The sequence below is a fragment of the Seriola lalandi genome, unplaced genomic scaffold (assembly GCF_002814215.2).
Source record: "Seriola lalandi dorsalis isolate HSWRI2012SDOR001 ecotype SW California unplaced genomic scaffold, Sedor1 jcf7180002054939, whole genome shotgun sequence".
NCBI lineage: Eukaryota > Metazoa > Chordata > Actinopteri > Carangiformes > Carangidae > Seriola > Seriola lalandi.
In genome coordinates this window covers 425,187-436,707 of record NW_019525659.1, presented here as the reverse complement: position 1 = coordinate 436,707, position 11,521 = coordinate 425,187, and the positions used below count along the sequence as shown (strand labels likewise).

The following is an 11,521-nucleotide window of genomic DNA, read 5'->3' as shown; positions in this document are numbered from 1 at the left end:
CAAGTCTCATCTTCGCCTTCATCTCTGTTTTTAGAGCTGGATGTGAGCGGATAGCGGGGTGCGTTTGGTGAACAAGCCTTATCTAATCTCCTCTGATCTGGGTTCATCTGCAGATCAATGTGGATTAAGCCTTTACATGTTGGCAGATTAGCTCTCACAGCGGCAGCGTTTACAGTTCAAATGAGCCCCCGGCTGCGTCACAGATACAGTAGAGCCAGTAATAAATCTTGCGTGGAACATATGGTGGGGGAAATTAGGGATGTAAAGCGTGGAGAATCAAACTGAAAGCAAATGAAGAGATACGTCGGATTCCTGCAACCATTACAGCAACAGCAGCACGACGTCTCACTAATTTGAAGATTTTGTGGACAGCCTGAGGCTGCATGTTGTCATGTGGTAGAAAGAGCATGAGGAAAATGAAGGATAGAGAGAGAAAGCAAGCTGTTGATGGAATGAAGGAGAGAGGCGGGGAAGCAACTGAATCAAAAAGACAGAAATAATGGAGAAGGGAAATTTCACAGATTCCTCAAGTCACAATTTAGGTGTTGACTTGGTTTTTCATTATTTTACAGTTTTTTTTTTGCTCTTTTTCAGTTACAGCCACACATGTAATTACCTCTCTATACAGTAGTTTGCAGTGTAACAGGCAGAGTCTTGTCTGGTGGGGGGGGGGGTTCACAAAATATGATGTAGTTACCACTAGTAACCATAGGTGTCCCCAAACCAGCCCAACTGGGATGAAGTGACTGCATGTAATGGGAAATGTGTCAGAATTATCACTTGACTCTGCATTTCCTCTCAGCTCTACAGGGGTTTTTAGCATTTTTGAGCTAATAGATTTGGTTTTATGGTCTCACAGCTTTAATGCTGAAATGTTCTTTAATGCTCTCATCACTCTCATCAGCACTGCAGCGGTTTTCAGTTAAAAGCCGCTGTACAAGTCTGCCCAGCACCAACCAGAAGACAATGTATGTTAAGCAGTTAAAGAGCCAGATATTTAGAATCAACTACAAGCAGAGTGAGAATTGGACTCACAACACAAATGCAAGTCCACATGAATGCTGAAGTTTCTCTGTGTCTGCTTGATCTGTACATAAGCAACTTGCTAACAAGTTGTTCTATAGTATAAAGTCAGGTTGCTGCATCTGACAAAAATATTAATTCATACACCCCAAAATCACATATTCACCTCAGTGAGCTGCACAATGAACTGTGATCCGTACAATCTGTCTCCTTTCTGCCACTGCCTCCCTTCTTTATCTTTTCTCTTCCATTTCATTTGTGTACTCCAGTTTGAAAAACTCCGAATGATCATCAAAGTGAAATAATTGTTCCCATAATAGTTCAAGGGAAAATCTTCCATTGCACTTGGCGTTATGAATATTTATATAATTTCTATATATAATTCTCTGCAAGTGATTAGGTCAACCAACCATTCACCCCAGATGAACAAACTCTTCACCCGTACTGTATCTCCCTCTGCATTAAGCTATAATATCCATTCCTTTGTTTACTGTGTATTCTGGTGGAGACCCTGTCTGTGGTCTTCAATGCGCACCTCCGGAAAAATTTCTTGCGCACCCTGGGGGAGGTTGGGGACATGGAGTCTGAGGGGGCCATGTTCAAAGCCCGTATTGCACAGGCGGTGGGCAGGAGCGGTGGGCTTAAGGTATGGAGGCCGCAACCTAACAACCCAGGCTTAAAAAGGAGGCCTTTTGGGCTTGGTTGGCCCAGGGGTCTCCAGAAGCAGCAGACGGCCTGAAGTCCTGCAGCTTCGGTGGTCACCGAAGCAAAAACTGGTGTGGGAGGAGTTAAGGGAGGCTAAGGAGGAGGACTTCTGGCAAAACATTTGGCGACTTAGGAAGGGGAAGCAGGGGTTGACCCAGGCTGATCAGTTGTGATCCAGACTTGAGATGTTGTTGGGTGGTGGAAAGAAGACTGAACCTGATTAACACGTCCTCCATGGAGGAGGCAAAGTCTGAAGACTCTGGGGAAACCTCAACCATAGCCCTGGCAGAAGTCCCTGAGGTAGACAAGCTCCTATGTGGCAATGTGCTAGGTGATTGAAGTAATAACTTTTTTTTATTTAGAAAGCTGTAGGAAGCTACATATAGCTATAATCAGTTGGCAGTTTATTATGACCACCTAGCTAAAACTGATGCAGTCTGATACAGCTGTGCTGCAATAAATCTGACCTTCATGAAAAGGGTTTGTGTTAAAACTGTTTCAGAGAGGTGTTGATTCAACTTGTCTCTATTATTTTGTTCATCCCATTTAAATCATCGAGGGTGGGCTAAATAATTCTGCAGGACTGAGTCCTAAAATAAGTTGCACTTAATTCCTGTTCCTTCATCCAAGGCTCTGGGTTCTTTGAATGGGTTTTTGCTTAGACGACTGAAATAAGGTCTGTATTAACACAAACTCAAGATATTTTCATGTTTCATTTCACAACATAAAATACATCAGTAAATACCCCAGTGCTGATTTCTTGAAGCTTTTATGTCTGTTAAAAAAGGCTGGTTGCTATCAAGTGTCTAAATCGGACTACAGAGGTTGTCGGGGATGTTACTCACCAGTCCACCTTTACAGATTTGTTGTTTTTATTAGCTTTTTATCCTGCTGAACAAAACATATACAAATAAATATTATAAAACTTAATTAATTACAGAGCTTCTTCTCTGCAATAATCTAATAGTATCCAATCGTACATGCTGTTTTTTTTGTGTGATGTGATTTCTGTAATTCTGTGTCTGTCTGTTCTTTCTTTCTGTGTAAGAACATTGTGTGTGTGTGTGTGTGTGTGTGTGTGTGTGTGTGTGTGTGTGTAAGTAGCTGCGGCTGTGTAAAGTGCAGAGCAGTGAGATGGAGGAGAGGATCTTCCATTATAGATCTGACCTGGGGGGGTCACACACACACTGAACTGAGGGGAGGCTGACATCAGTTTCCTCTCCATCACTCCACCTGCTGACTACAACCGTCTCCCTCTGATTTATCTCCTCTTACTAACTGTCTGTCTGTCAGATCCTTTCTTTGAAATCCGTCATTTGCTCCTCTCTGATGCTGTCTTCTGTTGCCGTATGATTCTCATGATTATCTCGACTGCTGGTTGACCTTCTCCTGAGCTGCTGTTGAGCTTGTTGAAGTAGATGTTGCTTTTTGTCAGTGTTATGTCTGCTAATCCTCTTTGAGGGGTCCTGATTTAACACCAGACCAGCTCCTGGTGAGTGGACATCGTAATCTCTTATCATCTCACTGTGGACATGAATGTCTTTTTCAACAAGTACAAATAAATAATATGAAAGTATTGAGCTTTTACATATGTTTGATTTTTAACACCCTAATTAAAAAGCAGAAAATTTGCTGCACACCCAGCACTGTTGTAGACTGACCAGTCATACATAGTCTGGAACTGCACAAAAATTCGGAAAATGTTAATGCAGTTGTTAAAAATATTTTGGGATATGAAATTCCAAATACTTGTCCGGTCATGCATCTTGGGAACATTAAAGGTGCTCTACCTCACCACAGTTCTACTTGCAGCAGGTAAGATAGAAACTGGCTGAATGTAAATGCTCCACATCAGGAACAGTGGCTGAAAACTGTCCAAGACATTTTCATCATGGAAAAGTTGACATATCTTTTGAGAGTCAGAGAGGAAACATTTAAAAAGAGCTGGGAAAAATGGTCAATTTATATGAGACACAACACAGACTAATAGTAATAATAAGATACTCTTTTTAAATGAAGAGTGTAACAAATGCTCAGAGACACTGAAGTTCAAAACAGTTCACCTTTGTTCAGGCCTGGCAGATAAAAGCTGAAGGACAAGCAACCAGAGGACTTTCCTTGACTGGCCTGACATGAGACACATGGATCATCATGACCCTACAGACACAGAGAGGAACCCAGAGAGCGAGGTGCCAGTTTCACGGCAAGTTGAAGGTCCTGAGTAGAGCCACAACTATTACCCCAGGAAGTAGCAGTTCCTCAGGTAATGGGCCGATGAGTGAAGGAGAGGTGAACAGATTAATCCAGGGCCTGGTGGCAGTGACAGATATAGGCGACCTGTTTCTCCTGGTCTGGAGACAGCGGAGGTCAGAGATGCTGGAAGTCAGTCAGAGTTGAGGGTGCTGAGAGAAAGCCAGTCTATGTAATGATGTAATTCATGCGCTCTTTGCATTCATTTGAATGGTCATGATCATTTATATTTAATAGTTAACAATATTTTACAATAGAACAGACAACAAATTTGAAAACTAATATACTACATGTTGAAGCGACACAGAACTAAGGAGAGGATGAAGGAGTGAGGCACATCTGGATGTAGGAGAGGGATGTGAACCATCACCAGCTAATTCATGTTTCTAATAATGCAGCACAGTGAAGAGATGTGTGTATATTCACATTCACCTGCATAGGTTCATAACTGGCGTCACTGTTTGTCACTGTGTAAACAGAGAGTCTGCAGTGTAGTTCAAACACTTCACTGATAAACTGAGTTAGACAGTTACTATCACATTATATAAGGTACTCGTTCCTCAGACAGGATCATTTATACACAAGACAGGAAGCTAAAGTGATTACATAATTGCACAATTCACAGCAAAAGACATGAATTGTGAAACCCGGCTGGGCATACTCATAATGTGCAAATCAAAAGAAATCATCTCTAGCTCAGTTATCAAGAACTCCATTAACAATGCATGCATCAGTTCAATAGCTTTAATTAATAGTCAATGGTAAAGGTTTCAAAGAGCAGATGCAGAAGAACAGGCAACTTGAACTACAATGTAAACAGAAGAGCAACCACAGAAATGACACACGGCAGAGCAATGAGATGAGAGCAGAGTGGGAGAGAGAACAGATGGAGTGTCGAGACTATAACAACCCTGTTCGATGCAAGTGACAGATACAGTACCTGCTGACATAGGCTAAACCAGGCTACAGTCATTGGACTTAAAGCTGTGAGTATACAGCCCCCTGCTGTTTTTCAAGATTCTGTCACAAATCACAACCATAAACTAAATATTATAAAAAGCATAACAAGGAAAGTTTAAATAACAAGGACACACAATAGAGCAACATGTGAAACAGATCCACAGTTGAAACATGAGTTCAGTGATTGGAGCATTGGGAGAGGACGGCCCGGGCCCGGCTCCACGCAGGCGCACAGGAGGTCAGTGCCCCACCAAATCATCCCGCTTCATCCCAAAATTAAAGAAGTAAAGTATTTTATTTAGTCCTTCTCCATTTGACCAATCATAAACATGCCACATTCAAATAATCATAGTTTGTTTATATCTGATTGGCTGGTCTGGTCATATAAAAACTGGATACACTTCACTTCACTCAGTTACTTACACTCTGGTTACCAGCCTACTTCACTCACACTCAGTGACAACAGCTGGTTTTAGTTTTAGTTAATCCATGAGATTTAATGTCTGGATCTTGGCTACTTGCAAATTGTGTTTTTTGTGATTATTTATTGTTTTTATTGTTGATTATTTGTGATCACCTTCTAGACGCAGAGGTTTAAGATTAAATACATTATGGGCTTATGTATTATTAGCTTCTATGGCTTCAGTTTTAGAGAACATTAAACAGTGCATGTTATAGTTTACAGTCTTAAAGAACACTCATAGAGAACCCCAGTGATGAGTCTTGAAGTCTGGCAGTTTGTGACTAATCAACATCTCTTAATGCCCGCCCCCAATCAAAGCAGTCTGTGGGCCTGTGTCCAGACATTCCAATATAAATCAAAAGTGTGACACTGGTGACACTACAAGAAAAGTCACAAGATCATCAGTCATAAGCACACATCTTCTTAGGACTGTGAATGTACAAAATGTAATGGCAATCTAATGAATATTTGTCCAACTATTTCACGCTGAACCAAAATGGTGGACTGACTAACCAACACACTGACCATCCAACCGATATTACCATTCCTTTTAATAGGGCCATGGTGCAAGCATGATTGAAAACAGCATATTCATTGAATTTTTAAGTCACAAACTCAATTCAAAATCACAAGCAAGAGTCTGTAAAGGTGTATTCCACCAATTTCACCTGTCAAAGTCGAGTTACTATAGTGATGAGTACAACTCAATCTGTGGGAGGTTGTATAATGTTTCTGTAGCTCTGGAAGAGCTTTGACTAGTCTAAGAAAATGGAAAAAAAAAATCAACCTCTGCTGCTTTGATTTGTCTCACATGTCCCTCAGGTTAATTGAACTGATACTGGACCATTGGAGACTCTTAGAAAGTACTTTTACAGTGGCTGAAGCATGTTACATGTTTCTTTATTGAAAATCACCACAGACACGCTGATCATTCTAGAAACAGAACTGTGAGAGATACAAGGAATCTATGTAATAACTGATGGAACTGTTCCATGATTCCACCACGAGATGGAGAGAAGAAGAAAAGAGTTGCTCTGGAGGAGCTTCAGAAGAGCAGGAGAGAAAGGAGGAAAGAGATAAAGAAGCTGAAAGACAGAGGAGGCAGAAAGAAAGGAGAGGAGGCAGGAGGCCAGACAGAGAGAAGAGAAGAAGAGGAGGGAAGATAATCAAAAGGCCCTGGAGAAAGGAAAGCAAGAGCAACGGAAGACAAAGAGGCGTCAGTGGAGAAAAATCATGATGGTGCAGGAGCAGCCTATGATGAGACCCATATACACCATAAGTAATGTGAAGAAGGCGCAGCAGACGAGGCGCGAGGAGGCCAAGCTTTGTCATGTGCAAGACGATGCCAGCTTGAAGTGCCTGACCTCTGCAGTGAAGAACCAGAAGCACGAGAAAAACTTTTGGGTTGGAGAGCAGACAACACTTTGCGAGGAAGAACGCCACCCTCAACTCTAGGACTGAACCAAAGAGCCTCAAGTGTCAAGCTGCACCATAATCCACCAAGGCCCTGCACTGGCTGCAGAAGAGACTGAAGTCTGGACTGAAGAAGCAGGAAGAGGATGAGGATGAGCTGGAGAGGAAGAGGGAGGCTCGCAGACTCAGAGAGCTCTATGGACAGAGGAAGTGCTGCAGCCTTTTGTCTGAGCAGTTTGATGGTTACCACATGTCCAGGAACTGAATGCTCAAAAAAAATCCATGTCCTGAATGCCCCCCTACCCTACCCTACCCCCTACTTGACTGATTGACAGATGCATGACTGATGAACCAATTGGAGACTACATTGGGGGAGGCTGTGGCTGTGACTGTGACTGTGGGGAGATGATGTAAGTTGGAAATGAGGAAGGCTGGAGCTTGAAAACAAGCGAACACTGGGTCAGGAATGGTCTGCAGGCTCCCGGCTCTCCAGAGAAATGTTCAGGTGGCAAATAGGCAGGTTCAGAGGTGGAAACCACAGGAGTGGGGGGCTAGTCAGGGGCTAGAGGCATTGCAGAAAGAGTCTGGTTCTGGACGGGGAATTACTGAATCCGCTCATTGATGAACCCCAGAATTGTCTTTGTGGCAGACAAAAATCTCCCACCGACCTCCAACTAGCAAGGAGAGTTGTTTCTCATGGTGGTAAATGGTGTCGCCCATGGGACCTGAGTTGGCTGAGTCCATATTGATTGTACTGTCATGACTCAGGATTGAGAGGACTCAAATACACAACACCAATAACAGTTCAAGCAGTTCATCTTTATTCAGGCCCGGCAGACAAAAGCAGGCAGGAAGCGTTAGGTGAAGTCAGGATGTGGGGCAGAGGTCAGTTACAGGCAGGAAAACCAGACAGAAAGGCAGAAGCAGCAGGCAACAGTCAAATCCAAAAACAGGTAGATGGTGAAACGCAAGAGACGAGAACAGATAAGCAAGATTGGATCGTCTTGTATTTGGGTCAACAAGGTAAATCAAATAAATCAATAAATACACCCTGTGACCAAACTACAGTATGAGCACACATGTCCACATAATTTATGTCGCTTTGATCAGGATCTGTTTTTCGGTTTGGGAATTACAGTATAATGTAACAGCGGAAAAGATATTTTAGATAATAGTATTTTTCCACCTTTGTGTCAGCAGTTTGAAAGAGACCCTTTTCTGTTTCACCATCACAGTGCCTCCAGACAAAAAGCCAGCTCCATAAAGACACAGTGTGGAAGAGCTTGACTGGCCTGCACAGAGCCCTGACCTCAACTCAGTACAACACCTTTGGGATGAACTGGAACACCAACTGTGAGTGACACCATATCACCCAACACCTGATCTGGACCTCACTGATGCTCCTGTGGCTGAATAGGAAGAAACCCCTGCAGGAGGTTTTTCGTTTTAAAAGCCTTTCACAAATATCACATTTGACTTGACTATAATTTTGACTGTTTAATTAGTACATAATTATTGGGTAGTTAACTGTGTTATAATGGTCTGATATATGTGTCCTCTCTTCCTGCCTTCAAACAGGAAACTCATTTATTTTCTCCTTGCACTTCTTCACTCTCTCTCAGTGTTTGTGTGTGAAGCTGTTTCCCAGTCTCTCCACGTGCGTCTCATCCGCAGCAACCGGCTGTTCGATGAGAACATTCAGCTAAATGTCTGATCGATAGGCGCTGGCAGAGCTCCCTGCCGCTGCCACCAGAATACTGAGGGAAAGACGGGGAGGAGGTTGGGCTCATGAGCATGTGAACAGACACAATGTGAATGAGTGGATATATATTTGTTTCTATGGGTGGTGACTCCATATGTTACACATACTAAATCAGTCAGATGTATATCAGAACATCAGCTCCACCTCGCCATCCTTCTGATCTGAGTGTTTTATTTTGTGTCGCAGACACTCAGTGTGATAACAGAGACCACTGGTTTATTTACAGTCACTGCTTTGTGTTTTGTTCATATTCAGCTCCCTGTGTTCATCTTCTCGTACTGTCCATGCTGATATAAAATATGAATTCCTTGTGTCATCGGCACAAGGTGTTCTGCTTAATGACAGCCACAAAAGCACCTGCACAGATTCTCCTGATGGATTTTGTTCCTTTTCTTTGAGGAATCAACACTTTGTGTTTTCCTCTCCTTTTTCTCAGCAAATGAAAAAATCGGTTTCAAGGAACAGAAAAACTCCTGCAGACATATTTTCACTTTCAGCCTGTTGTACAGTGTGTGGATGGTTCTTCAACTACTGGGTTTACCTGGACCATACTGAAAAAATGAAATTTCTCCTTGGAGGTTTTTGTCTCACCACATTCAATTTAACATTTTGGAAAAAAAAAACTCACTTTGATTAAAGTTGAATATTATGATTATTACTACCAGACTTGTCTCTTTGACCCTGCATGAGCTGAAGTTAACATTTTTATCTTAATATGTAATAAGTCAGTTATAGAATTTAAGTGAAATAAAATAAAAACACATTCCATGAAATATGTAATGAATTTTTATATATATTTACAATTTGCTGTTTCTTTATTAAAAAATATCATCTCTGCTCAACAAGCACAGCAGCAACAAGTCTGGGCACCCCAGGGAACACGACATATTTTGTTGAATTATGAAATGAAAAGAATTAAATCCAACCCCTGCAGCAAATTCCTGCAGAGTCTGTTCACCCCTCTGCTCTCCTTAGAGCTTTATTGACTCGTTAGGACTTGCAGGGCAGGTCAAGTGAATGTCATGAGAACCAATGCTTTAGTAAAAAGTCAATGCTAAAACTCTGAAAATGTTGACAGTACTTGTTTTTCTACAGGACCGTAGATACTGAAGGGACAGTGGATGTCGCAGGTACTGGAAATGTGATTCTTCCAGGACTGACCAGGGCAGCGTAACAACCTGTCACCATAATCTAAGATAAGAAGGAGACAGGCAGCGTAAACAACAACGTGTGGAATGGCTACAGGTATGGTTGCAACACCAGATCTGCTATAACCTTCTTTTTTTTTTTTTTGGGGGGGGTGGCGACACACACACCTTCCCAAGACTGGTCAATGCTGCTAAAGAAAGGCCAGCTCATCCGACAAAGCCAGGCTGAAACTAGCGTCATCTCCCAATTAAGCCTCTAGGCATTCCAATGATGCAACCCAACCTTGTTTAATCAAGGCTGACTCAAGACAGGCTTGCATAGCCTGGCTTTGTGCGCGTCCTCGCACTATATAAGAAGCCCTGATGAACGGATGGATGAAAAAACAATCAAATGACGCACAGAGAGTCAAAAGTTAGAACGCCGGATTTTACTGCGGCAGAGCAAACGCCCCTGATGGAGCTTTATGAAGAATAGGACATACTAAAGAAAAGAGGCAATACTGCTACCAATGATAAGTTGAGGGACAAGGCTTGGCAAACTATAGCGGACAGACTAAATGCGTAAGTTTTGCAAGTTTACTACAATTGTTTCACGTTACATGTGTATTGTACTTTGTAATATTACTCTGTGCTCTTATATGCTCTTATATATTATTCTATGTGTGACATAATTACAATACATCTAAGGTTTTTACTTGGTCCTATTCCATCAGGCATGTGGATGTGTGAACCTCACTGACCTTGTAACCCTTGACCTATATATTCATTCTTCACTTTTAACATTTTAACAGAAGCAACCTCGGTGGCCAAAAAAGAACATGGCAACAAGTTAAGACAAAAACTGGCACTCAGCTCCAACAGAGGATGGCCACTAATAGAGGGGGGTACCTCATCAGACATCATTTCCCAAGGTGCTCGGGACCAGTATGTTGAAGGTATTATCCACTACTTTCCCTCCACAGGTGTTAGTCTCTCAATTTCTCTTAATTGTAATCACCAATGATATGCATATATCTGTCACTCCTCTCAGCTATTCTAGCTGTAGAGGAGTGCCTCGGAACTGAGCACCCGTGGCACTAATAATAATGTAAGCTTGGTGAACTGTGGAAGACAAGATCAAGACAAGACATCTGTCAGATAAAACTACACATCTGTTGTAAAAATAAGGATTGTGTGGTTCACCCCCCAGAACTAAACACACAAATATCACTCCTCCAGTTATTTACATGCAGACACAGTAACAAGGTTTATACATTTTAGCTTCAATATTGATTCAAGCTCCACTAATCAATATTTCCCATATTAGCAGTGAAATGAGTCTAACATTAAAGGTGCCTCAGGATTCTACAGAATAAGGCCACATGATCACATAATAATGCTGAACCCCAGTATTATTATACAGTACTACTGTTGATGTTTTAAGTATACTTCTGTACCTCCACTTTAATGCAGGAGGTTTGCTTGTAATTGAGTATTTTGACATTATTCTGCTGGTACTACTTTACCACCACTATTAGAATGGCCTTGTGTCAAAATCTATTAAATCTAGTTTTAATACATTGTATGTTTCACTTGGATATTATGTGTTGGGTCTGAGCTCTACCTGGGCACCATTATGTTAACAGTACTCTACCTCATGAGCTGGACACCAAATATGTTAGATTTCGGTTGTTTATCAATTTATTGGCTATCACAAATTAAGAAAATATTAATATTAAAAATATAAATATTAAATAATAACTTTAAAATGAATTAAAGTTCACGGGGCACCAGCCTAAACTAATAGGCAAAATAGCC

At 41.7% G+C, this 11,521-nt stretch overlaps 1 pseudogene; it reads left to right on the top strand.

Moving 5' to 3' along the window:
- Positions 1 to 6,380: 6,380 nt before the first annotated feature.
- LOC147817131 (uncharacterized) lies at positions 6,381 to 7,142 on the top strand (annotated as a pseudogene).
- Positions 7,143 to 11,521: the final 4,379 nt, after the last annotated feature.